The 26678-nt window shown below is 35.6% G+C and overlaps 1 long non-coding RNA gene and 1 pseudogene across 1 annotated transcript; both read left to right on the top strand.

The window, feature by feature from the left end:
- Positions 1–5188: 5188 nt before the first annotated feature.
- LOC109104123 lies at positions 5189–6307 on the top strand. The gene is made up of 3 exons (XR_002020187.2): positions 5189–5301; positions 5464–5586; positions 5862–6307. It is a non-coding gene; the product is annotated as an uncharacterized LOC109104123 (long non-coding RNA).
- Positions 6308–6528: 221 nt separating this feature from the next.
- On the top strand, positions 6529–26484 carry LOC109104120 (annotated as a pseudogene).
- The last annotated feature ends 194 nt before the right edge of the window (positions 26485–26678 follow it).

Raw genomic sequence — 26678 nt, forward strand, 5'->3', positions numbered from 1 at the left:
ATCCTCTCCACTCAGCAGGTGAGCAGGTGATCTCAGCTGAGAGACAGAGAAACCAAATCCCACTGTCGAGAAACATGAACCAGTCGTGTGTGTGCTGGAATGTTCTGTTGCTTTTAACAAAATACCCTTTGGACTTCTAAAGACCTGTTTTTATACAATATCAGCTGTCAATATTCAGTGTTGTAAAATATGAGTTATTTAAGGAAAATTCTATTGCTTTTTAATTGTTCATTTCTTAAATGGAGCTTTCAATATCAACATTATAGGTTTCTATATCAGCTATAAAATGAATCTTGATATTAAAGTGGTCTGCAGTATATTTATTTATGTAAATTATACTCTACCATTCATTTTTTTAAAGAAATGAATAATTTCATTTGACCAGAACACATTAAATTGATCAAAAGTGACAGTAAAAACATTTATAATATTTCAAATGAATTATGTTCTTTTTAACTTTCTATTTATCAAGGAATCCTGAAATAAAATGCATCACGGTTTCCCCAAAAAATATGAAGCAGCACAACTGTTTTCAACATTAATAATAATAAGAAGAAATGTTTCTCAAGCAGCAAATCAGTATATTAAAATGATTTCTGAAGGATAGTGTGTCACTGAAGACTGGAGTAATGGCTGTAGTTATTTTAAATTGTAATAATATTTCACAATATTACTGTTTTAACTGTATTTTTGATCAGAATGATAGTGTATTTGAAACAAATATACAGTATGACTGCCAGAAATGCTGCATAGGAAGGCAGTTTATTAGGTCTTGAAACACAGTGATGACTATATGGTTTGTGAATCTTCATATTTGATTACAGAAATTGTGGTCATTTGTGTCTGTTTTCTTTTCATTGTTATATTTACATTACATTTATGCATTTAGCAGAGACTTTTATCCAAAGCGACTTACAGTGCATTCAGGCTAACATTTTTTATTTTATTTTACCTAACGTGTTCCCCTGGGAATCGAACCCACAACCCTTTCGCTGCTAAAGCCGTCATCGTTAGTTTCTTTCATGGAGTCTGTAAAGCAGACACCTGTAATTTAATATTTGCTAGAATATGGAAACATCCCATTAGTAGCTGTAAACAGATCATCTGTTAATTGTGGAAACAGGTAATTAATGTGCAAATGTTTGCCAGATGTTCCCTTGCTGGTTGAAAAGACGTCATGCTTGAATGTGAAGCCTGGATTGAGTATGTGTGTTTATGTAAGATAATACAGGGCCAAGTGCAGTGATCTGTGCGATCTCTATACAACAGAAGGCATGTGCCTCTACACGCTGAGAGAAAGGCAGACAAAGCAGCAGGATACGCAAAACTATCTTCTCTGATAGGACGCACAGTTAGCTTAAAGTTTCTAACGTTTTGTAACTCCTGTCTTAACCATTAAAGAGGATCTCCCAATGAAAGGACAGGTGATATCCCTGAGATGCTGCTGCTTTTCTTTGAAGCATTTATAACCAAACCCCTTCACCATACATTGAGAAGACGTAGAGAAAAGGAATGCAGGAGTATGAAAATGCCCAGTTTTTATTTCATTAAGTTTCCTTTGAAATTCATTAATGTATTCAAATCCAGGACCCACAGTAAGCAGTAAGAGTTTATACCTTAAATTAAAAGGTCAAACTGTGACAATAATCCCGTTTTCCACTTCTGAAGGGAAAAAGACACTATGTAGGGACCTTGTGAGGTCTTGTCAGTTGTCGTCTGTAAAACGCATCAGGCAAGCTGTACTGTGGCCAAACTGAGATCCCAGGACATATAGCAAGTTCAGTAAAATAGTCTTTCCATTTGCTGTTGTTTGTTCTCATAGTATTTATTTTTCATCTTTCTGTCCAGTTCCTGTTGCTTGTTGTTGCCAGAGCAAGATTAATGACAGAGGCCTGGATGCAAACCAGGTCTAGATATAGAAAGATTTAGAAGGACAAAGAAAGTGATCACAAGTTGTGGAACGTGGAAAACAGGGCCCTAAACAAGCTAATAAGATGGCAGAGTGGATGTTTATTCTCAGATGTATTTGTGTTTGTACTTCAGTATAAGTCCTTATCAAGACACATTTCAGCCACTGCACGCACATTCAAGTTTTGTGAAAGAGAAAATTCTGTCATCCTTTACTCACCCTCATATGCTGCAAACCCTGTGTGTGGAGTGAGTTTAAAGCATCTGCGCACTTCAGACAACATCACAGATGTTAAACTTAAAGACATCAGAAACCTTGATCTGTTTTTGAGGTTGTAAATGGTTTTGCACTCTGCTTTTGTCTGAATAGAGAAATCTCACTCTTGTGTCCATCTTAAACACTAGACACACTTAGATACTGAAAGACATTTAAAGTATTTCCTCTGTCTCCTAGTCGGATCAAATGAAACATGCTGTTCAGAGTAACCCGGGAAAATGTCTCTGTTAAAAAAAACTAATAATAAATTATTTTATCTTGCTTTGACAGATAGAGCGTGTAACTGTAAATCTGTTCTTGTCTTTCCACAGGAAAATGTTGTCAGCACTTTGTATTATTATGGGATGTTTGCTCAAGGTCAGTGTTGTGCCATAGAGTCAAAGGTTGTAGGGAAACATGACTCCACAAGATCAGAAAGATAAAGAGCTACAAATGTGTCCCCAGAATTAAGCTAAATATGGGAATCTGAGAATGTCCTCATGTGGAATATGTTTATAACATTAAAGAGTTCATCTGGTGATGCTGTGTTGCCTTAGAAACCAAGTGTGGGTGTGGCCTGGATCTTTGCTATGGCGACCCATCCTTGGTTTCTGAGGCTTTACAGAAAAACACATTATAAAATGTTTCTTTCTTTATTATATAAAACAAAATCTTTTTACTTATTTCGAGGCATTTTTGCATTCACTGTTTCAAAACCACCTTGAATTTGTATGTGCTTCATGGTTGAGCAGAAGGCAGTTGTTTAGAGCAGCTTGGACTTATTACCCGATTCTGAGTGCTAGTGTGCGTTTGTTTGTGTGGTTCATTTGTTATTTGTCTGTGTGATGACATTTTTCACAAGCATGTTAAAATGACCGCGAAATGTCATATTTAAAGACATCAGACTGGAAACATTATTACAGAAAGCCTTGCACAAATCTAAACATCATGCTGGAAAGAAGAAACTATTCAAAGAATAAATAAAGATAAAGAAAGATTTTCCAGATGGATGGTGAAGTAAAATATTAGAACTAAACTGGCATCAAATAACAAGATATATACTTAATTTCTTTCTTTTTTTTTTTTTTTTAAATGGGTGCATTTTAAATCAAAATTATCTAAAAGCATTGGTAAATGTGAGCACAACTTTAATTTCTTATGTTTCCAACAACATAAAGATTAATATAGTCTATATGGATGCTCAGTGTTTTCTTTCTCTTTTTCTTGTCTGTTCAGATATAAATGAGTGTGTGGACAGTAATGGAGGATGTGAAGGCATGTGCTGTAATATTATTGGCAGGTGTAATATAATTTTTACTGCAGGTGTCCTGATGGCATGAAACTTGGAGTTGATTGGAAATCCTGCCAAGGTGAGCGAACGCTCACATCCATTGAGTTTATATCCTCTTTCTAAAGTCATTTAACCTCTGTATAATCAGAGTGTTCCTTTTAAAACCAACAACAGAGAAAAGAGTCTTAAGTATTAATATCTATGAGCAGCAGTAAATTAAATCATATAGCTGTATAATGTTGTGTATTCTCCATAAAACATTTAGGCACATTTATGACCAGATCATTAATGCATTAAACCGTCATGAGCGGTTGGGGGATTGAATTGCAGATGTTTTGTTATTACATGTATCAGCTTATTGTTGTCAATAAATAATTGAATTTAATGAGAGAAAGGAAGAAAAAATAAAGAAAGGTGAAACTATCCTTTATAACATCGCCATTGCCAAGATTTAACTGTAATTCTGATGAAGAAATACTAAAGAATGCTAAAATCAGTACAGGTTAGGTTAAATTACTGTAGATAATTTTGCACTTGAATAATCTGCATTGGCAAAAAATGCTACTTGTGTGGAAGTGTGAATAATTCTAATTAAAATATGTTAAGATGATTCAAACTATCATCCAGCAATTATTATAAATTCACAATGACATTTTACTGGGTAATGAAGTTTGATAGTCTTTGAGCTGTGTTTCTTGTAACATGAAGTGAGTTAATCTCTTTGCATTGTGGCTGCTCCAGATTTGTGGGAAATTGTCAGATGGCTGTAATTGATCACTTTAGGGTCAAAACGGTTCATTAGCGCTATTGAACTACATTCAATAAACCAGTCACAGGGCAGACTGTACATAAAAGCACTTGATCCACATAGCTGACTGCATACATGTAGGAATCTGTAGGAATTCACCCCATGACAAGAGTCTGAAAAAACCCATGTAACACTGAGGAAATTGTAAATGATATTAATAGCTACAGTATTGTGCATTTTTAAACATTTGCAATAGCTCCCAACAATATGTGTTGTGTTGATTTTGGACATTCTTTGACAAAGCAGCATGAATATGGACACTATCTGCACACTCACACGCGTGAATATGTTCAGCAGATGCAATATACTGTACCTAATTATGAATAATGGATCAGGCATCATTCATCAGCTCTTTGGTTCTACAACATTAAAGATTTCTCAGAGAATTCTATAAGCTTGACATTTTAGTATCTAGAATTTTAATTTTAACAAAATTGTATTTTTCTTTAAAAAAACAGACTGACATCTGACATGTCAGTTCTATTCTGACACCAGAATTATAAGAACTCTATAATGAGTTTCTTGTGATGTCATAACCACATATGTATTTACGTTTGTCCACTACAGACATAATCCATACTCTTTTCTCCACAAACATTAACTGAGGCTTCTTTTATGTGCAGAAATAGGCTTTTAAAAGCAAACATCTGTTAAAATGGTCAAGAAATAGATGGAGTGAAACATGGTTGGTCACCATTAATCTCTTGTTTTTAAGCACATTCCTCATAGTGACAGCTTGACATTTACTATTTATGGCAACTCATATGTTTTGAACACAATGTTTCATACCATACTTTTTGTCAGCCCTAACAAAAATGTCCAAAACGTACCTTGGTACAGTCATGTTTACTGTTACTTTACTTACTTTTACATAGTGTAGTGTTTTTTTTCCTCATGAGAGTATGCTTTTGTATTTGTGTGTGTCATCCACAGACACTGGTGAGTGTGAAAACGGGGAGGCGTGCTGTAGTCACTACTGTAAGAATTACCCAGGAGGCTATGAGTGTGGCTGTAGACCCAACGGCTGCACATGTGATGGTGTGTCTGTTTTGACCCTTTATTAACCAAACCCTTTTTTTAAATTTTACATTCTTGTAAATTATTTTTTTCTCGTTGTCCTCATAAATGGACTATTTAAAGTTTACTTGAGCACATTTAGTGTATCATGAAAGCCATTTTAATATGAACCTCTCTCTTCAGACATTGACGAGTGTCTGTCTGAGACATCAGGATGTTCTTAGTACTGTGTGAACACACTGGGCTCTTATTAGTGTTTCTGTCATGTGGGCTTCAGACTGGACTATGACCAGAAATCATGCTTACGTGAGTACAAGTTTGATTGGCTTTGTTTAGGGCTGACCTCATAGTCTGGAAGTGATGCACAGACTTCAAAATAAAGAGTACTATTAACACCCAAAAGACATGTTTTGAGTTGCCAAAATGCTGTATAACCTCTATGCCAAAATGCTATGTAACCTCTAACAAAAGTTTTTTTTTTTTTTTTTTTTTTATGGTTTTAGTTTTCATTTTACATTACTATAATAACCCTGATCACTGTTTCTGTTCTTCTGTCTCTGTCATTCTGTCTGTGTGTTTAGCTCTCTATGAGAGGGAACTGGAGGGGGAGGAAGAGAAAGAGGTGGTTTCAGTGTGTGAGGAGGGTTCGTTCAGTGAAGACTGCAGTGTGAGCTGTTAAGACTGTATCAATGGAGGAGTGTGTGTGCGCTAGAGAAGGATCGCCGTGTGTGTGCACCTGGCTGGACTGGGGTCACCTGTAATGACAGTGAGTGTCTTTATTCTCTACTATCACTGACCTCTGACCTTAACAGAAGCCTTGAAGAAATACAGCTACATTGTTAAGGTTTATTTACACAGAGCAAGAATAATTGTAATTATTTTTTTTAATGTAAAACATGCCAAGTAAGATTTTAAAATGACGTTTCTTTTGAACTCACATAGACTTCTTTATTATTTATTTGAGGCTAAATTATTTTATTTAATATTCTATTTTTTTTTATGGCAAAGAACAAGGGTTATAATTAAAGCAGGGTTATTATAGTTATCGAAAACCATAAAAAATATTTTCATTACATGAAATAAAATAAACATTAAATATATAAAATAAAAAAGTATAACAAACCTATTTCAGCTAGTTGCCAAGGCAACGTTTTTCATTTTAATTTAATTTAACTTGAACTAAAATAACGAAAACTGAAATAAAAAAGAATAAAAACTATTTCAACATTTAAAAAAAATCTACTAAAAATGACAATCACAACAACAAAATTACGAAAACTTTAACTGAAATTAAAATGAAACTTACAAAAAAAGAATTCAAAATATTAAAACTATAGTAGTATCTCAGTGATACTAAAATATCACGGTTTCAGAGAACGCTAAATAATCAGCAAGAAAACACATTTAAACATATGTACATTGAATAAAAAATTCAAATGTTAATGTAGATGTTATCACAAGAAGTACATTTACATGACTCAATAAAAGACTTAAATTCAGGATATAAAGAAATGCGTGTTCAATTTTTCCTTTTCTTCTTCTCCTCATCTATCTGATGTTTAGCTCCCTTATCCAGAAATCCCATCAGACCTCTAAGCGGAGCAGTTCCATGACTCTAAGTTCTTCCTGTAGAGACACTAACTCAACTAGTTTATAATATAAATTGAATGTTGGAGAGCTGCAGCCCTAACAGCACCTCCACACCCATCATTGTGGATTCACATGAGCACAGTTTGAGTTTTCCATACCGTCTCATTTTTAATCCACTCTAAAATCAACAGAAAGTACAGTGCCTGCTGTATTTCTCATTCTCTCTGGTTCTACTTATGCATTCTCTCTCCTTTAGCTTGAACACATATGGTGTTCAGTGTAACAGTCTGTGTGTTTGTAAGAATGAGGGCCACTGTGACCCAGTGACGGGGACGTGCTTGTGTCCTCCAGGGGTCAACGGTCTACACTGTGAAAACGGTACAGCACACATGCTTTATGTCTCATCTTCTTTTTTAACTGTGTTTTAACATCTTCAATTCTTCATGGCTTGTGACATTTCCTCTCTACTTACTGTATGTCGTATTTCATTATTCATAACCTTCTTTTACGTTTGTAATGCTCCACATTTCTGTCTTATGTTGTCTCATGAGGAAGAAATAGAGAAATATGAGAAGAGGTATTTCTTTTTCTTTCCTCAGTTCCAGTCTTTTCTATGTTTCTCTTGTTGCGATACTCTACAAGTGTCTCAGTTCCATTACCGCACAAAATATTTCATTTTTAGAAGTACTTCTAAAGAACATTTTCTTAGTTTTACGAACAAATATGCATTATTGTTCAAAAATGTGGGGTCAGGAAGATTTTTTTTTAACAGAAAACAAGACTAGATTTATTCAGCAAGGATGCATTAAATTGATCCAAATTGACAGTAAAGACATTTATAATCTTACAAAAGACTTCTATTTTCATTCTATTCTGTTCTTTTTTACAGTCATGTTCATTACTGTGCATTGCCCCTGTAAACAAACTTCTATTCATTAAAGAACCAGTTTATAACATTGATAATAATAAGAAATGTTTCTTGAGCACCAAATAAGAATATTAGAATGATTTCTAAAGGATCGTGTGACACTGGAGGCTGGAGTAATGGCTGCTGAAAATTCAGCTTTGCATCAGAGGAATTTCACTGATGTACCCTGTGATGTCATCAGGTTGTCCGCAGGGTTTCTATGGGAGGTTCTGTAGGAGGAGGTGTAACTGCCCCAATAATGGACACTGCCATCGTCTGTATGGAGGGTGTCTGTGCGCACCTGGCCTCTACAGCAAATTCTGCCATCTGTGTAAGTGTTTAGTATGCTAAGATAGTGTGATAGTCGAAGTTGTTACTTATCTACTTTAAATTAATTTGAGGTATAGTAAAATAGTGCTTGTCTACATTAGCATGTCCCAAATGGCGGGTTGCTCAGAGGAATGCAAATGTGCACAGGAAAACTCTCTGTCTTGTGATCTACAAAAAGGCACCTGCACTTGTAAACCTGGTTACCATGGCAACCGCTGTCAGGAAGGTAGGTGATGTTTTTACAGCCATTTGAAACAGTTTTGTTTGACAGGTACATGGAGATGAATGTCATGTTCCTGTGTAGAATATGACAAAGGATACTACGGCATTGGCTACTGCAAGCGATGTACAGCTCTGATGGTGAGCTGTTTGATCCCAAAACGGGAGAGTGCCAGAAGATGTGCCCAGCAGGATACCATGGAGAGAAATGCCAGCTGGGTAAGACTCACAATCATAGACAAAATATGAGTTCAGGAGGGAATACTAGTTTACTACTTACTCTAACTGTAGTATGGTAAGATTGTTTTTGAATTAAATTAATTGTTTGATTCAGCAAGGATGCATTAAATTGACCAAAAGTGACAGTAAAGACTTTTGTAATGTTACAGTGGATTTATATTTTAAATAAATTATTTTCTTTTGAACTTTCTATTCATCAAAGCATTCTGAAAAAAAGATCTGGACACCACTTTTTGAATTAAACAGGCAACATCAAGACATAAGTGACTTTAAGTAAATGTTTATTAATGCCTACTTGTTTCACTTACTATTTTTAAAATAGTAGGCAGTATGCATTGTTTACTGTGCAGTATTCAGTAAATAGTAAGCTGATATTTTATTCTGAGCTTTCAAAGGATTCTTATTTTCCAAATGGGACAATAATGGCTTTGCATCGCCCTCTAGAGACTGTCAGCTATCAGTACACAGAACTGCTTTAATGGCTCAGTTATTTTAATAGCTCAATAATGTCTGCATCAGAAATCAACTGTGACCAGTCAATCATCGGGCAATATGTCCTTTTTAAAATTCCAAGGAGCAGATGCACTAAACACTCACATGACAACACGCAGACAGATTTAAGTGCCAGTCATTTCACAGTGTAAGTCAGCTTAGGTCAGTAGCTTTGTTTCATGTTGCTAGATATATGCTAGATGTTATGTCATGAAAATGATATATGAACACACTGTATGTGTGTGTGTGTGTGTGTGTGTGTTTGTAAACAGGTTTTCATTCTGTTTGCTGAAGAGAGAAATAATGAATTTGAAGATAGGCTAATGTTTTAATAACATTTGAAGTTTGTTTTAGTTATAAGTTTTTCTTGATCACTTACATACATTTTTTAGTCTTAATGGCTTAAACAGATCATGGTTTTGTCTTGCTCAAACAGGGCCTTTTATCCCATCCTGGGGGGGAGCGCTTTACAGTTTCTGTGGAGGACAAGAAAAAGAGAGAGTGAGTGTATTCAGACAGGATAGACAGATGTGCCAACGTGAACTGCAAAGCTAAGTGCTTCTGTTAGCTCGTCTGTTACCTGTCACCTCGTTTTCACTGAACAGATTTTTTTTCACCTCGTTTTCCCTGAACAAATAAAATTGTGTTTTCTGTCTCTTTCTATGTGAAGCTGGCTATTACTGTAATAGTAAGAAATAGTGATATTAATAATAAAAAGAAAATATTTAAAAATGTGGTGCATAAAATTAAAAATAAATATTTAAAACACAATAAAATAAAATAAATAAAATGGACATGCAACAGGACATTAATAAACATACAAATAGTAATCTTTACAAGTGTGTTTACATTCTCAAATTTCAAATGTGTGTTTTGATTTGCTATATGAATACAAACGAATAATAAAACAACATCTGTGTAGTGTGTGAGGCAGGTTTTTGGGGTGTAGGCTGTGCCAGTGTGGCAGTAATGCAGTAACCTGTGAGGCCAGCAGTGGGCGCTGTGTGTGTGAGGCTGGATACACTGGAGAGCAACGTGACAAGAGTGAGTCTGTTTTGTTTCTTTCCCTCTCTGTATCCATGTTTCAGTGTCTTTATCTTTTCATTGATGCACTATTTAAACGGTACACCATTTAAAAGCCATCTTTTGTCAACATAGTACAGGCAAAACTGGCTGAGCATTATATGGATATCATACTAATATACTGCTCTTACTAGTTTTGCAGTATACAGTATGCATAATGTGCATGGTTTGCAAAAATTAGGAAAAAAATAGCTGTTTCATATACACAGGACCCATAATATTAGGCCAAATTAAACTAGAGAGTACAATGTGGGACATACTATATACCATAATTCTTTTTTTTACTTTTTTTTTTTTTTTTATACTCATTTGATCTGACTGCAAAACATTAAGATATTTGTTCTCAAAATTAGAAAAATAATTTGAAATTGTACAATTCTTGATGACCGGACTAGCCTTATTCAACATAATGAGGTCATGTCAATGTTTATCAATGTTCTTATTTTAGTGTAGTAATTTTAAAATGTGCTTTTGTAATTTTTGTTATAAGGGTCAATATTTTGAAACTGAGATTTATACATCATCACATCTGAAAGAAAGCTGAATAAATAAGCTTTCCATTGATGTATGGTTTGTTAGGATAGGAAAATATTTGGCCGAGATACAACTATTTGAAAATCTGGAAACTGAGGGTGCAAAAAAATTCCAAATATTGAGAAAATCGCCTTTAAAGTTGTCCAAATGAAGTTCTTAGCAATGCCTTATTTCAATTACCAAAAACAAGTTTAAATAGTTTTTGTTTATTTCCATTAAATTCTGATCATGGGCACTAGATCTGCATTTCTCATGATGCTTTGTGTCAGAGTGTCTTGATGGGGCCACTACGGAGCGGAGTGTAAACTTTCGTGTGAGTGTGAGAACGGGGCCGAATGTGACCATGTCGGCGGAGCTTGTACCTGTACCGCTGGCTGGGTGGGAACACACTGTGAAAAGAGTGAGTTACAAACAAATGCATCCAAATTCTAAAATGGTCAGTGATGTTTATTTAAATGCATGTTATCTATTTTCCTGAACATCTCTCTTTTTGCTCCATAAGTAGTGTTTTTGTATGCCTAATGCTCTAGGGACTTTTTATTCACCAGGGAAACAGGAAGTCTCAATCAGTCTGAGAGGGCAACCCACCCATCATGCAATCTGAGTGTGTGTCTGTGTTTAAAATGGAATGTTTTTGATTCCCATTTGCTCATTGAAACACTCACTCATCACACACAGCCAAGCAACTTAAAAAAACAAAAAATGTTTGTTTAGTGTGTCATAATGACATCAGTGCAGGAAAAAACTAGAAGCAGGTAAGAAGGTTTTTCCCTCAATGACCTGAAGGTACAGAGTTGTATCTGCCTTCTAGCGGTTAATCTAAGCCACTGACTAAACATCTCACAAACACACCCTGCTGGATCCATGACAGCATCCTCTGCTTAATGAGACAGCCACATCCAGCTGCTGCACTTTATGAGAAAACCACAATGCACAGACATGCACACAGGGCCAAACATAGAAGCTGAGTCCTATCTTAGCTAAAAAAAAAAAAAAAAAACACCACATGTAAAACACTCACACATACAAGATATTCATACAAGGCAAACACGCTCATACCTCAACGGATTCCATGCATGTGTTTTCTTCACCATTTTCAGCACCACACACACAAATACTCAAACTACAGCCACATTTTTACCAGTTTTCAGTCTGAATCTGATTTAATGAGATTGTTAATGATTGTTAACTGACCACAAAACAATGGCAAGAAAACTACTTTTGAGGTGTTCTCATGGGATTGAAAGAAATAACATACCTACAGTAGTCTGTTTCATAGACAAATGACTGTTTTGAAACCAATTCTTCTTAGTGAATCACAAGCACACATTGAAACCAGTATTATCTGATTCACAAACAAATGAGTCTTATGAGCTGATCCTTTTCAGTGAATCAAAAACATACAGTACAATCACTGTAGTCTGATTCACAAACAAACAATTATTTTATATAATTTTTTCTTTTTGCAGATCAGAAACACACTGCAAGCAGTGATGTCCGATTCACAAACAAGTGATTCTTAAGAGCCGATCATTTTTGTAGTGAATCAAAAATATACAGCTTAACCAGTGTAGTCTGATTTACAAACGGACTCTTTTAAACCATTTTATCTAATAACTAGATGTTTTTAGACGTATGATTTTAGTTTCCTGCACTGATGGCATTATGAGAGTGATGAGCGAGTGTTTCGATGAGTGAACAGGAATCAAAAACATGACATATTTCCAAACACACAAGGCACAACCAGTTTAGTTTCATGAATGAGGGACTCGGGACAAATTGAGGGACAAATTACTCTTATGAGATGATCTCTTTTAAACCAGTGAATCGAAAACATACACCGTGATCAGTTTAATCTGATTCATGAACAAATTATTCTTTTAAAAACTAGTTATTTTTTATCGAATCAAAAACACAGCACTACTAGTGTAGTCTAATTCCTGAACAAATGACTATTTTCGAATGTTTATTTTTAGTGAATCGAAAACATACGATGCAATCAGTGTAGTCCGATTTACAAATAAATGACTCCAGTTCTACTTAGTAAATCAGAAATATACAACATAAAAAATATCCTTTTCAGTGAATAAAAAACATACAACATAACTAGTGTAGTCCCAATCACGAAAAAATTTGAAAGTCTCTTTTTGCAGAGAAAGAAAGTAAGCCAAAATAACTTCCTGTATCCATGTTGTGTGGTTGAGTGAGCAGCGAACTATCATTCATACGATTTCCAGGGGTGATAGAATGGATCTAAATTCTGCACGGCAGGGGAAAAGTGTAGTAGAACTCTCCAAAATCAACTGAAATCCAACAAAGATGATTTTGACGGGACAAAACCAGGTCTTAGGGGACCATAAGCATTCATCTCCATCTGTATCAACTCCACCGTCATTGATTTAGACGCAGATTGTTTTGGTTTATAGTAGACTTTTACATTCACAGATTTCATCTTTAATAAATCAGGCTGTGACTACAGAGATCAGGTTTCCACAGCCCCACAATTTCACCCTGTCCGTTTTGGGACGTTTTCAACTCGGTAGTTCATCTGGATGTAGCCAGCAGTTCCACTCATGTTCCACAGGCTCAGATGTCTTCCATGCTTCTTAAGCATACAAACCAACTGACACACAGATACACACACACGCACACACACATGTGGCGGGTCTTTGGCGAGTTCTTGAGTGCTATCACTGGTCTCCATCTCTGAAGGCCTCAGCCATGAAACACATTTTACCGGCTGCAGCCGATCACAACCATCCGCCGCCGTTACACGCTCACGCACACGCGTTTTACAAGACCTTATCAGGCTGATGGAATACTAGACCAATCTCCTGTGATCGTGTGCGTCTGCATACCATATGCGGCGTGATTGTATGGATGTCTGTCTACACTTGTGCTCATACAGAGAGACTCTGATTTCATTTGCTTGTGTGTGTGTGTGTGAATGAAATGCAGTAGCCATGTAAATGAAGTCTGTACAAAGTGTACTGTAGGTTCATATCAGATACGCTATGCTGACAAAGGCAATGTTTCTAAACCAAAGCAAACAAAATCACATAATGTGTTCCAAAGAAGCAAACTTCTAAAGTTTTGATTTGGATAACCTGAATGTTTTCAAACAACCAGAAAACAAGACCAGAAAGTGTTTTGACATTTCGTAAAATCTTATGAATCTTCGTAAAAATATTACCAAGTTGATATACCCAATTTGATATATATAGATTATATTTTAAGTTCTGAAAAACTGAACTTCCGTAAAAAACTAAATATGTTTGTTGTCTTATTGTGCATGAATTATCATGCATGCTTTCCAAAGAAAACAATAGTTTATTTTTTATAAAAATATAATTGCTTGCTCTGTCTCTGTTCAGCTGGCTTTACTATGGTATGCTATGCTCACTTTTCACAATTTTGTCAATTTTATTTATTTATTTTTGTTTAGAAATTTTACTTTAGGTATATTCCTGTACCTAGCCAGTGAACCTGTGGGCGGTGTGTTCTAGTTGCCTAAATTATTTTATTTTATTTTATTTTATTTTATTTTATTTTATTTTATTTTATTTTATTTTATTTTATTTTAATAAGCAACCTTTTAAAGCAAGAAGTATACATTTTAGCCAGAAGATTTTGTTGTGCATGAAGTGTGATTCGAAAAGAGCTGGGCTTTAAATGGAAAAAATATCCAATATTCATAAGCCAAACCGTTTATATTAGCTAAATGAGCATTTCATTTTATTTAATTTCATTTCATTTTAAACCCTGACCAAAAACCTATATCAGTAAGCATTAATAAAACACCATTTTTGCCAGTTGCACTACACTTTTATGTGAGTTTTGCATAAAGTGAGTTGAAAAACCAGGGATTAGAGTGAAAAATGTGAGTTCAGGGAATATCTGGACAGGATGCATATTACTGCATCCAGACAGTGAACCTGTGGACTCAGCAGGTGTTCTAGTTTCCTAGAAATGTCTGTCTGTCTTTCTCACACACGTTGACTTTGTTGTGGTAAGGATGTGCCGCACATGTGGTGAATGAGATCACGCAATTAATGCTGATGAGAGCAATTCACACGCTGAGCATTCAGTAGGTAATGAGACATGAAAACGAAAGATGAGCAGGATGAAGGGATGAAAGATGGATATGTCCACACGGATACTAGTAAAACACTAACCTAATTATATTCGAATCAGAATGCTGACATCCTGTTGGTTCTTGTGAGCGTGACTTTCCAGTGATGTACTGCTCATTATAATGCACACACAGACGCTGTTGACTCAAATCTCCTCTCTTCCATAAGATGTCCTGTTGGGTTTTACGGCCAGGACTGTGTGCAGATGTGCCTGTGCAGGAATGAGGCCCAGTGTCACCACATCACAGGCGCCTGCCGCTTCTCCCCTGGCTGGGCACTGCCCCAATGCATTCTGGGTAAGCCTCCCACATCATTAAAACGGGGTGTGATTGGAGGATCATCTCCGGCTGAATGCCGCATCCCCGCACAGAAATAACCCAACAATCTCTCAAACCAGCTCACCCAAACACAGGCCTCATAGACAATTTATCACCACACAGATACAGCTGATGCAGTTTTTGAAGCATGTGTGTGTATAAAAAGGGGAAAAAGCCCCCTGGTGGGCTGCAGAAAGGTTAAATGGATCCTGCAAGGTTAAATGTTTTTAATCGGCATATCTCAACTGTGAATGTTTGTGTTTACTGTGGAAGGATGGCTTTTAGGAGGGTTTCATTTGTGCATCTGTCAGTATTTTATTAGGCTAAGATGCTTTTTAAAGAGAGCTCTGCGGAACATTGGTTTAGTACCATCCGTCTTCTCATGCAATCTAACATCAGTAGTTTAATAGATCAGAGGCCCAATAAAGATTCATCTCTTTTTCTGTTTCACTCACCCTCTCTTTTTAATGAAGTGATGTTTGCGTTAAAGATCTCTCAGATGTTGTATTTTTATGTCTGGCTTTCCCATGACATGTTTTGCAGGGTAATCTCGACTGTGATAAAACCTCTCTGGAGTCAAGTGATATTATTAGTTTTTTAAAGAATGAAAATCATAAATCATTATTTAGATTTGCATCTGCTTTTTCTCATTTATGCTTTTTTAGTTTTGCAGTAGCATGTCTGCTAAAGTTAATGCAGTCAGGCTAAGTACAAATCACTTACAGGCATCACGTAAAGTATGTTAAGACACATTTTTGCCTCAGAAATTGTTTTTGTTTTTGGTGTAGATATGGTAGCTGGACACAGGTTTTTTTTGTTTGTTTGTTTGTTTTACACTTCACAGGCTTATATACTGGGTTATTTTGTGCCACAATGTTCATGCTCTAGCCTGGGTACCTGGAAACCATTGCATTAAATTGTTTCAAATGCTGTTATTTTACTTTCTATTCATCAAAAAGTCACAAACAAAATATATCACAGTTTCCACAAAAATATTAAACAGCAAAACTGTTTTCAACATTGATGGTAAAAATGATTTTGGGGCATTAAATCAGCATATTATAATGATTTCTGAAGGATGTTGTGTCACTGAAGGCTGAAGCAATGGCTGCTGAAGATTTAGCTTTGTCAAAAATTCAGATTTTGAAGATTTATCAGAGACTTTCAAAAATTTTACAAATTTTTCAAGAACGGTGTTATAACAGATCAGAATATGAATGAAAATAAATGAATGACAGTTTTGTGACATTTCTGTTTGAATTAACTTACTAATAGATTGTTAAACATAACATGGGCATTCGGAACATATAGAATAGAACATATGTTACAGTATATCAATGAATTTCTGAGTATCTATGTGTATGTGAGTAAATGAAGAAAAACATGTTTGCATTGCATAAAGTACTACATATTTAGATTTATAAAAGTTTGGTTTGGTTCTAGTGTTGTCAAAAGTACTGAGCCAATCACAGACATATCTGTGGAGTACTGGTATCGTCACATTTTTACAATTTCAGTACTGATATGGGTACTTTTGACAACACTATTTGGTTCAAATATGGGTTTGGTTCCAACTGCAGTCAGTCATGTGACTGCCACAATGGAGGGTCATGTGACCCGGTGAGTGGCACACCTGGGTGGACAGGAACCAGCTGCCAACAGAGTGAGCTAAAACACACACACACACACACACACACACACACACACACACACACACACACACACACACACACACACACACACACACACACACACACAAACACTCACTCAGTCACTTATTCAAATCTAAAATACTCATGTATTATCAGTTAATATCTACACATGTACAGCCTTTCTTATACAAAACACACAAACATGTCCTTTACCATCCAAAGACCCTATATACTCATAAACACATCTGTCTCTCTCTCACACAGACTCACTCAGAATGCTTTATTTGGCTGTAGTTAGTAAGATGTAAGTGATTATGGTGATTTATAGTGAGGAGTTTGTAAGCACTGATAGCAGTGATTCACATGTCATCACACAAATTACTGTATTCTGTCTCCATTACACACTGGAATGTTCACATGGGTGAACGCGGGCCACTCACTCTGCAATCCATCTGCTTTCTCTCTCACTGTCTGTATGTTGTGTGTATAGCCTGTGCATCTGGATGGTGAGCAAAGATGCATCTGTCCAGGGGGTGTGGCCTGTGATCATGTGACAGGTAGATGTGGCTGCCCTGCAGGGTACACTGGGAACAGCTGTGAGACGAGTAAGGCCTCTCTCATTTTATTCATCCTACCGATTCATTCATGTGTTTTGTTTTTTTAAGAAGCAACACCTTCTACCTCTAAAACCACCTGTAAGACCATAAATCAGTATTTCATATAGACTAATATATATTAAACAGATACAATATAAATATTTTATATACACTGCTGCTCAATAGTTTGGGGTCGGTAAGATTTTTAAAAAAAATTTTGAAATAAGTCTCTTATGCTCATTTATTTGATCAAAAATACAGTAAATACAGTAATATTGTGAAATATTATTACAGTTTAAAATAGCTGTTTTCTATTTTAATGTTTAAAAATGTAATTTACTCCTGTGATGCAAAGCTGAATTTTCAGCATCATTACTTCAGTGTCACATGATCCTTCAGAAATCATTCTAATATGCTGATTTGCTGATCAAGAAACATTATTATTATTATTATTATTATTATTATTATTATTATTATCAATATTGAAAACAGTTGTGCTGCTTCATACTTTGGTAAATGTGGTAAATGTAGAATAGAATTCATTAATAGAAACTTCGAAAGAACAGTATTTATTTAAATGTAATTAAACATGAATATAAATCTTCTGTCACTTTTGAACAATTTGATGTAACCTTGCTGAGTAAGAATGAAAAAAAAAATCTTTCTGTCCTCAAACCTTTGAACAATATATACTGTATATAATCTTATATAAAATAGTGCTTATTCACTGTTTAGTTTTTATATTTTCTTATTGTCAAAATTGTAAAGAATTATTTTTAAATAATTTCCAACACTTTAAGTAGGTCTTATAACTGTAGCAACACCAGAAAGAATAAAAAATTGACAGCTTTATTTAATATACGTATCATATACAACATGTCGGATATGATTGCAGTGACTTTCTGAGCTAAAAATAAGTTTGAAATCATGTTATAGTCTCAGTTAATACATTTTACAGTATTTATAACACCAAATTTTGTGAGGAAAAAATAAGAAGCAGGAGAATTATACTCCTAATCCCATATATTATCCGTTTTGTCAAAGCACTTTAGAATCAGTGATCTGTCAATTAATCTGAGCAGCTTAATCAAAGCAAAGGGAGGAAAAAACTAACATCCGTTTTTATTTAAGATTGAATTAAATTTAGAGATTCAAACAGCCCTATGCACACTTCTTCTAGTAATTCACATCTTCCTGTGTCTGCCTATCATTTGTACATTACACACGCTAGGGTTATGCTCCCCGACTCTCTTTCAACACCCGCCCAACCCCTCTCACTCTCTCTTTCTCTCTCTCTCTGTGGATGTGAGACATCTGATAAAGGTTAGCACTGAGCGGCCAACTCAAACAGCAGGCTTTGTTTTTGTCTGTGTAAGGATAAGAATTCTGGAACAGACATAAACTCTCTCTCTCTCTCTCTCTCTCTCTCTCTCTCTCTCTCTCTCTCTCTCTCTCTCTCTCGCACACACACTGCAGTAGACACGGCTAATGACAACAGTCTAATTATTCTCTTTAGTCTGGAGTCTGAACTTATCTCTTACACATGCCAGTGGGATGAACACACACACACACACACACACACACACACACACACACACACACACACACACACACACACACACACACACACACACACACACACACACACACACACATTTATACATGAACATACACAGATCTGTATGTTCACACCTATATCTAGTACTGCTTTTTCACTACATGCTAGATATGTTGATTTGTTGTACAAGTTTTTTTATGTCTTGGAAACATTACACATTGTGCAAAGTTAGAGTGCTATAGTGTTGTATGCATGTATATATATATGCAAATATCATTATATATATTTTTTGCACATACAAAACTAAGCTGGCAAATTACATAAAATAAAACAACTATAAAATAACTATAATATATAAACAACTACAAAAAAGTTTAAGACAGACTTTGATGGCTTGAGAAAGTCTAGCCTGAAAGTGTAAATTACTTTTGTGATCTTACTAGTCCATTAGAAAAAACAAAAAAAAAAAAATAATGTAATAATAATTAAAATAAAAATAAATACAAGAAAAGTAGGGAAAAATAACTATTTATTATATTTCTAACAGGTCCTGTGAAAATCTGACTAGGCCAGTAGAAAAATCCTTATTGTTGAGCCCTGAATACACTCATGTCTCATGTATTGCTATATAATCGTCTTTCAGTGTTTGTGTGAGATATAGATTTTTGCTGTGTAATGGACGCTTACCCAAATCCCACTCATATGGCCTGGTTTCCATCAGGTACTCCAGACATATGTGAAAGTGTATGAAAGTAAGCATGTTTGAATGACGTTAAATGAAATGTCTAGCCTCCCCTTCATGTCATATCATATCATATCTCCTTCCTGTCTGAGGCCTGATGTCTTTTAAGCAATGTGTCTGGACAACTTGATATTTTAGGGAAAACTCACACATGTTTTTTAAAGACATCTCTGCATGTATTGTGTCATTTTCTAATGTTTTCTCTCTAAGTGTGTCCTCAGGGCATGTTTGGCTTGAACTGTTCTCAGATGTGCACATGTTCTGGAGATCCGTACAGCCGTCAACACGTCACTGGGAAATGCACCTGTCTACCTGGTTACTATGGCAACCACCTTAATTTCAATTAATGAAAAAATAATAGTTTCAGTTGACAATAACAACATTGTGAATAGCTGTGCTATTCCACTTTTTTCCTTTTCCTCTCTCTTATTTGCCTTTTTCCCACTTATCTAGCCAACTTTTCAACCTCAGCCATTCATTTCTTCTTTTTTGTGCCTTATCCCATCCATCCTCCCAAATCTATAACATTCACATTTTCATCTTGTTAGGACGTGAAAGCCATAAGTGTTAGAATGACTTCATAAGCAAAATAATATCTAAAAACGTTGTGTCTCCCAGTCCTGCACTTGAAGGAACTATTTGCCCTCCTTCTGATTCTCTCCCAGGGCTTATTTGCAATATTTAGTTAACAAATTTGTCCAGTTTCCTGCGTGAGGGAATTTTGATCGCAGCTCCCCTTTTCCTGAAGAACAGAAGCGAGAGATTCCTAATCTTTGTGTTTCATCATTCATCAGTGGGAATGGAACGGGACTTTCCAGGAGGGATTTTCTTAGCCTCCTCGAAAACGCCGGCTCGGAGCATCTCACAGACGTTCCACTGCTTACGTTCCCTATGTTTAATGTTTACAGATGACTATAAGTAGCTGGTTCTCTATGTTCCGTGTCGGCAGATCTGCTGGCAAGGAAACAAATAAATAAGCAAGCGAATCAAAGCGATTGGCTTATTGTTTTCCCAATCTAAATTACCCAAAGAAACATGATTGCTCTTTTGCTGCGCTGCCAAATCAGACCCACTTTGCCATTGCACTAATGATCCAGAGCTTAAGTAAACTTGTGTGTGGTGTGTGTGTGTGTTTGTACACGTGAGTGTGGCTGTTTGTGACCGAGCGATCGCATGTGTGGCTAGCTCTTTAAATGCATGTTGAGGGATGAGAGGGCTTGTGCTAATTGTAGTAATTAAAATTGTAGTTTACTTGAAAATAATGCCACCTGTGCTCTTGTTGTTACTGGAAGTTTCCGTCTGGAGCAGGAGATATTTAATAGATAAAACGATGAGGTGTTCTGCTTGAGGGAAGGTCTGCTGAATGTTTGTCCTGGTACAGTGTAACAATGAACACACATCCTGACATGAAAAACAGTACAATTATTAGCATAGAATTAACGTGATTTCATGCACTGATTTGGATGGGATTTAGGATTTCTGTTGTCTGGATGTGGAATATATGATATGATACATGGAATAATTTGGGTGAGAATCATATCTGATGCTGCTTTACTATATTTAACCCAGAAAGTTGGCAAAAAGGTATAAATCTGGAACAAAAGTGCACCAAGCAGAGATGAATTTAGCTTTAGTTATGATATTTGACAGGTCAAAATGAATGAGAAAAAGCTTTGAATTCACAACCCCCCCCCAAAAAAAAATATTTTAGTACAACTGAAAAAAGCAAAAGATTTTTAGAATGTTATTATTTCTAGTTCAATTTTGGCCTTCATTCGTCAAAGAATTCTGAAAAAATAAAAATAAATAAATAAATACAGTTTACAAATATTACGCTGTTAACATTGATAATGTTTCTGAAAAATCAGCTTTGCTATCACAAGAATAAATTACATTTTGAAATATATTAAAATAGAAAGTTGTAATAATATTTTACAATATAACTGTTTTTACTGCATTTTTGATCAAATAAATAAATGCCTAGGAGTTTATTAATGTTTATGAATTTCTTTCATTTCTAATAAACCTCACCAACCCCAAACTTTGGTAGTGTATACCCATAAAACACAAATGTACCATCCACCAGTAAGATCGGTCCTGTTCAAATAGGGCTTTTCTGTACTTATGAACTTGAATTGTTGCTGTACCATTTTTGAACAATTTTTTTTTTGGCTTTGTACTGTAGCTCGAGATAAGTTAAATAAAATCACTAAGCTCACCAGGCCACTTCTTTTTTTCTCTACAGAATAAGTATGGTTTCAGGCTAAAATGAGATATCCAGTGGAAATTAAGTGTTGACAGTATAATTTAGTGCTGGATGAGGATTAATCAGTGCTTGGTAAACCATCCTCATGTGGTCCAAATTAAAGACAGATCCATGCGCCTTGCTGAAACACAGAGTGTACAGATACAGCCAAGACAACCTGCGTGAATTGCCACATAATGGCACCAAAAAACACTTCTCATATTTATGCACAGATATTAAGCACTTTGTTATGACAAATTATGGTGTTAAATGTGAAATTGTCCTCTGTGTAGCATGTCCTAGGGGGCGCTATGGAGTGCAGTGTCGGCGTTTTTGTACATGTGCAGAAGGAGGCATGTGTGACCCTGTGAATGGGTCATGTAGATGTGGGCTGGGCTGGACCGGGCAACACTGTGAAAAAGGTAAACAAGTACACAGATTCACCATTTTGTAGTTTGAATCAAAGCAGTTTTTCTAAACAAGACTTAACCATAATGACTTGCATCCAAACACAACCAGAAATTAAATGAATGCTTAAATTTGTGTGCTTTTAATTCACTTTGATTTTATTTTTGGCCGCAGGATGATTACTTTTGTATACTTTTGACAAGTGTGAAAAAAATTATGTCATCTCGATTTAAAAAAAAAAAACATCTACATCATCTGTATGCAATTATACTTTATATTTTAGGTATAGAATTATAGTAGTAATTCATGACTTACTTCCTTAAGTGGAACACAAAGGTAATTTTTGTTTTGGTGACTTTTCTCAATATGATGAAAATGAAAACCACTATAAAAGTAAAAACTATATTCCAAGTTGTCTGAACCCATACAATATAGATAAAAAACATACTGCAATTATGCCATTATTGTGTGAAATCTTGACATTTGTTCTAGCTCTTTTTGAATGTTCACGAGAACCTCTTTTGAGAACAAATCATTCATTTGACTCAAATACAGTATGTGACACTAGACCACAAAAACAGTCTTAAGTGTCAATTTTTGAATTTTACATCATCTGAAAGCTGAATGAATAAGATTTCAATTGATGTATGGTTTGTTAGGATAGGACAATACAAAAAAAACAAAAAACTAATAAAAAATCTGGAATCTGAGGGTGCAAAAAAATCTAAATATTGAGAAAATCGCCTGTAAAGTTGTCCAAATTAAGTTCTTAGCAATGCACATTACTAATCAAAAGGTTTTGATATATTTACGGTAGGAAATTTACAAAATATCTTCATGGAACATGATCTTTACTTAATATCCTAATGATTTTTGACATGAAATATCTATAATTTTGCCCCATACAATGTATTTTTGGCTATTGCTACAAATATACCCCAGTGACTCAGCTGACAACAAGTTCACAAAAGCAGCCTATATGATTCATTCATGAATTGGACTGATTCAGTTCTCTGTTTTGACTTGCTGACTCAGTGATAAACAGTTCACTGGAAAGGACGATTATTACTGAGTAATGACTTAAATAAGGTCTCTGTGTCCCGCAGAGCTACTGTATAACTTCAGAAGATGTATGATTCTTATGGACTTCTTTGCTTTTGTGTCGTTTCTGAAGCTTAAAGCACCAGTTGAACGCTTGAAAGCTCACTGGACAGCAAAGAGAGTATGAATAAGTCAGTTTGATGGTTTCTCTGACTGTGTGTGTGTAACAGGTTGTGACGGGGCGTTTTGGACGTGCTTATGCAGAACTCTGTGAGTGTGATGAGAGGCCCTGTGATCCGGCCACTGGACTGTGTCTTTGTCCACCCGGAAAGACAGGAAAACACTGTGAGAAAGGTACACACACCTTACACATCTTACGCTAACTCTCACTAACCTTGCTTCAAACTTTCAAACCTTCATCTTCTTTCTCAGTTTGTGCAGCAGGTCTTATGGTCTTTCGAATGTCAGTGTGCACACGGAGGCCAGTGTGACCGGCGCACAGGTCACTGCTCTTGTCCTCTCACCTGGTTGGGACCCACCTGTGAAGAAGGTGAGGGTTTGCACGTGTGTGGGTTTACAAATTTGTCCCCAGAAGTTAGCTAAATATGAAGAAATATATAATTAACTCTAAAAATTATGGTAATTGAATTGACATGTGAATTCCATAATTAGAGCGCAAATCATAATAATAATAATAATAATACATACATACATATTTCCCTAAATTCTACTTCTCTTTTTATTCTGTCCTGTCAGTCACGAAACAAACCCGACCATTTCAGCTCAAAGCATTAGTGAGTGTGTGTGTGACAGCATGCGTGTCAGGCTCAGTGTGCGTGTGTGTGATGGACCCCTGAGCTGTTAAGGGCCTCCTGTCTGTCTGTGTAACGGCGCCTCTCTCTGACAGTTATTTTAAGTGAATCACAGCAGGACACTTCACAATGTGTGTGTGTGTGAGCTTTGTGAAGGAACATATGACAGTGTGTGCGAGTGTGTCACTGTGGGTTTTACTGTACATGGTCCATCCACGCAATCTCTAAACCTGTACATCCCCTAAAAATACAAATAGTTCTTTTGCATTTCACATCTTATTTTTGAGAGTGTTAGGATATGTTCTTATCTTCACGTCCTCTTATAACTTTACTTTTTCTTTATTACACTTATTTTATATTATAAAATAACATTTTCATAGAGGAATTTAGTTGAACTGTTTAGTTGATCGATCACCCAATGGCCACCCCCATTTTAGCATACTGGAGGTATGCTAAAATGTGAAAAATACAGACATTAACGAATATGGAATGAAAAAAAAAACAGGTTGTTTAAATACAGAAATACTTACTTTAATAAGAAATAACATATTAGTATTAATGAATACATTAACAAATGAATAAATCTGTGATTAAATTGTCTAAAAAATTGTTTCCTCATTGAGTGTATTTTTATGTAAAGTCTCCATATTTATTGTTCACCTTTCCTCCTTTATTTTATACAGTATTCATATTTATTTGTTTATCCTTCACATATCATCATTTATATTTTCACATTTATATTTATTTATTTAATATATTATACATAATCATTAATTAATTTATCACTCACATTTCCCATTTCAACTATGATGTAAGAAACTGGGGACTTAAAGAGTGTGCAAATCTTAAAATGGAGTACATAGAAGAATGTTTTTGAACATTTGTGCTGTATATTTTGTTTATTATTATTATTAACAATAATTTTACTATGTGAAAACAACCAGCTGAAAGTGTTGCATGGACGCTCGCAACTGCATTCAGTGCTTTTTGCTGTGACTATATTCACAATATGGCAGATCCTCTTGTAAGTTATTACTTTAAAAAACAAAACAAATCAAAGCCAGTCAATATGTGTTACAATAATCTCTCTTTCTCTGTCTCTCTCTCAGGTGTTTCTGTAAATCATGTGTCTTCCAAATTACAGAAGAGGAGTGTTTCTCACTCCTAGTCCTGATACTGAGACTCAAACACACACACTCCTCACATCCCAGCAGAAGGCAAGTGGCAAGGGTTGACTGAGTGTGTGAGGATGTATGTGACTTGTTATTATGGGTTTTTCCCCGAGACGAGCAAGCCACAGGAGAATTAGTGTGAGGAAGCAATGCCGAAAAAACACAGACACACACAAACATCCCCTTTGGATGCACACAAGACCACTGACAGGCTGTCAGTGAGTGTGTGAGTGTATGTATATCTTTGGTGAAGGGACACACTGTGGCTATGAATGAGTGTTTGAATGTGAACATCACACATAACACAGTGGACTAGTTTGATGTGACTTAAAAACGCTTGTTTTGGGAGCCTGTGTGTGCATAAACTTGCTGCTTCTTACAAGTCCCACATCAGACAGTCAAACCAAACCATCCAATCAGCCAAACACCCACCGAGCCACAAAGCCAGACTGAACCTCTCTATTACAGGATCAGAGTGAAGCCTCAACCGTGCATTTCTATAGTACACACCACAAATACACCACTAAAGTGGCACATCAAAATACACCAGCACTCAGTGGGGTTTCTGCCTTCCATACATGCCATACACAGTCTAAAATTTATCTTGTAAATGTACACCAACACTAAATTTGACTTCTTTTTATGACAATGTCTATAACGTCCTCTTTTATGGTACTTTTTTTAGTAATATGTAGCATGAATCTGGAGCGTTTGTGCTATAGATACCCTATTTAAATCCATCTGGTTGGCTTGTGTGAGTTTGATCTATGTCCTGCGATGTGATTTCTGTGACAGCCTGACTGTAAATATTCACAATACTGTCACCCATCATCGTGCCATCTGAGGTCAGTTGTTAAAGCGGAGCTGTCCTACAGGATTTAGAACAATCTGATGCTTGTAAACTGAACGGACAGTTCCTCCAAAAGACGTCTTACATGCCAAACTATCCTAATCTTTATAAATGATGGTGCTAAGCACTCACTCAACAGTCTTTTACTGTAAAACAATGCTGTAAAAAGTGTTTTGTTCCTCTGTTCTGCCTGTTTCTTCTCATGATGTTACTAAAGTAAAATACAATTTCACTGTACACTAAAAGGAAAAATTGGTGCTTAAAATTTTAAATTAAATATGTTTGTACAGAAAACATTTTATGTTGTTTGTAATTTGTTTTTATGTTTTAATAGTACTTTACAATGCAAAAATGATTTTCTTAGTATTTTTGTTTTGTAAACAAAAATATCTAAACATTCTTAGATCAAGACACATTTATTTGAGAAATAAAATGACATAAGAGTTTTGTTCTACTGGTGTTGTTTGCTGAAAAAAT

Source organism: Cyprinus carpio, chromosome A15 (genome assembly GCF_018340385.1).
Source record: "Cyprinus carpio isolate SPL01 chromosome A15, ASM1834038v1, whole genome shotgun sequence".
In the NCBI taxonomy this organism is placed as follows: Eukaryota; Metazoa; Chordata; class Actinopteri; order Cypriniformes; family Cyprinidae; genus Cyprinus; species Cyprinus carpio.